Source organism: Schistocerca americana, unplaced genomic scaffold, assembly GCF_021461395.2.
Source record: "Schistocerca americana isolate TAMUIC-IGC-003095 unplaced genomic scaffold, iqSchAmer2.1 HiC_scaffold_789, whole genome shotgun sequence".
Taxonomy (NCBI): domain Eukaryota; kingdom Metazoa; phylum Arthropoda; class Insecta; order Orthoptera; family Acrididae; genus Schistocerca; species Schistocerca americana.
The window spans coordinates 47,501-50,000 of NW_025726554.1; the positions used below are offsets into that span (position 1 = coordinate 47,501).

At 62.6% G+C, this 2,500-nt stretch overlaps 1 pseudogene; it reads right to left on the bottom strand.

The window, feature by feature from the left end:
• Positions 1-2,500, bottom strand: part of LOC124590986 — a 7,812-nt pseudogene that overhangs the window by 3,652 nt on the left and 1,660 nt on the right.

Sequence of the window (2,500 nt, forward strand, 5' to 3'; positions counted from 1 at the left end):
GCGGCGCAGCTGCACCGGCGAGAGGCCGTCAGGGCCGGCAACGGAGCCTCTGGGCGGCAAGGCGGCCGCAACCTCTTCTGCCGTGATCGGCCTCCACAGGCGCTCAAAGTCAACAGACTCCGAGCACGGGAGAAGCCGATCGGGAATGGAGCCAGCGTTGGAAGGTGGCTCTGTCGTGAAGAGGCTGCGCCAGAAGTCCACCAGCCCTGGGATGTTCGACGGCGGCTGGAGCAGGGTGCCATCCAGGAGGCCACGCACGCAGCGCGCGCGATTCTTCCTGAAGGCATCCTGACATCTGGCATATTCCCACCGGCGGCGCTTCCGCTTGGAGAGCGGAGGGCCACCACCAGACCGCTGCTTGGATGGCGGGCGCAACGTCTTCCTCTTCCTTGCTTCTGCTTCCTCAGAGCCGACAGCTCGGAGGGCCTCAGGCAGCCCAGCCGCGACCACTGCCAACGGCGTACCCGGCCCCAAACGCGCAAGGTCGTCCAGGGCCGAGAAGCGCGCGGCCGACCGCGGCAGGCCGGCGAGGTGCCTCCATATGGCTTCGTCGACTACAGATGTTTGTGGCGGGCGCTCAAGCTCCGGCGGAGAGGGTGGCCCCTCCGGCAGCGACTCCGGGACGGGTGAATGGCGCAGACCATGCTGCGTCTGTTGTTCCCGCCTCAGCTCCTCTACGTATTCCCGCACCATCGTCCTGTGTGCCACCGTCCTCCTCCTGCACTTGATGGCATCCAGGGTACGGTGCGGAAACAGGGGTAGAAGCTCCTGGTTTGCAAAGAGGACTTTGGAGTCACTGGCACAGAGAAGCCTAGCCTCCGCCAGGGCGAGCTCCCGCATTTCTTCTTCCGCCCACCGAGCTCGCTTCCTATCAGTTGCAATCTCCGCATTTGCCGCTTCCGGATGGGCGCGGCGGCGGTGTTGTCCGAGCCCGATCTTGCTGCGGAAGGCACGGCTGCAAATGCTGCAGTGGAACCATGGCTCCACGGCCTCCTCTACTTCAGGGACGGTTGGCAGGCTAGCAGTCGGGACTGTTAGGCCGGGTCCTTCAGCGGAAGGCCCGGTACCCGTGTTTTCTTCTCTTGTTGTCCCAACATTAAGGGTTATGCGATGGAGGGCTGGTAACCCCCCAAAGCCCCAAGTGCGGACTTCCACTCTGCTTACCAGTCCTATCAAGGACTGGCGTATCGGCGGGCCCACGGGAAGGGGGGAAGCCGCAGGCAAGGAGAGGCTAAGAGGGCATGGCCCATGTATTGCGCTTCACTTGCCCAGTAACTATGAGAGAGTCATAGTTACTCCCGCCGTTTACCCGCGCTTGCTTGAATTTCTTCACGTTGACATTCAGAGCACTGGGCAGAAATCACATTGCGTCAACACCCGCTAGGGCCATCGCAATGCTTTGTTTTAATTAGACAGTCGGATTCCCCCAGTCCGTGCCAGTTCTGAGTTGATCGTTGAATGGCGGCCGAAGAGAATCCGCGCACCCGCGCGCCCCCGGAGGAGCACGCTAAGGCGGACGCGGCCTCGCAGCAAGGAAGATCCGTGGGAGGCCAAGGCACGGGACCGAGCTCGGATCCTGCACGCAGGTTGAAGCACCGGGGCGCGAACGCCGCGCAGGCGCGCGCATCCTGCACCGCCGGCCAGCACGAGGCCAACCAACGGCGAGAGCAGACCACGCCCGCGCTAAACGCCCGCACTTACCGGCACCCCTACGGCACTCACCTCGCCCAGGCCCGGCACGTTAGCGCTGACCCACTTCCCGACCAAGCCCGACACGCCCCGATCCTCAGAGCCAATCCTTATCCCGAAGTTACGGATCCAATTTGCCGACTTCCCTTACCTACATTATTCTATCGACTAGAGGCTCTTCACCTTGGAGACCTGCTGCGGATATGGGTACGAACCGGCGCGACACCTCCACGTGGCCCTCTCCCGGATTTTCAAGGTCCGAGGGGAAGATCGGGACACCGCCGCAACTGCGGTGCTCTTCGCGTTCCAAACCCTATCTCCCTGCTAGAGGATTCCAGGGAACTCGAACGCTCATGCAGAAAAGAAAACTCTTCCCCGATCTCCCGACGGCGTCTCCGGGTCCTTTTGGGTTACCCCGACGAGCATCTCTAAAAGAGGGGCCCGACTTGTATCGGTTCCGCTGCCGGGTTCCGGAATAGGAACCGGATTCCCTTTCGCCCAACGGGGGCCAGCACAAAGTGCATCATGCTATGACGGCCCCCATCAACATCGGATTTCTCCTAGGGCTTAGGATCGACTGACTCGTGTGCAACGGCTGTTCACACGAAACCCTTCTCCGCGTCAGCCCTCCAGGGCCTCGCTGGAGTATTTGCTACTACCACCAAGATCTGCACCGACGGCGGCTCCAGGCAGGCTCACGCCCAGACCCTTCTGCGCCCACCGCCGCGACCCTCCTACTCGTCAGGGCTTCGCGGCCGGCCGCAAGGACCGGCCATGACTGCCAGACTGACGGCCGAGTATAGGCACGACG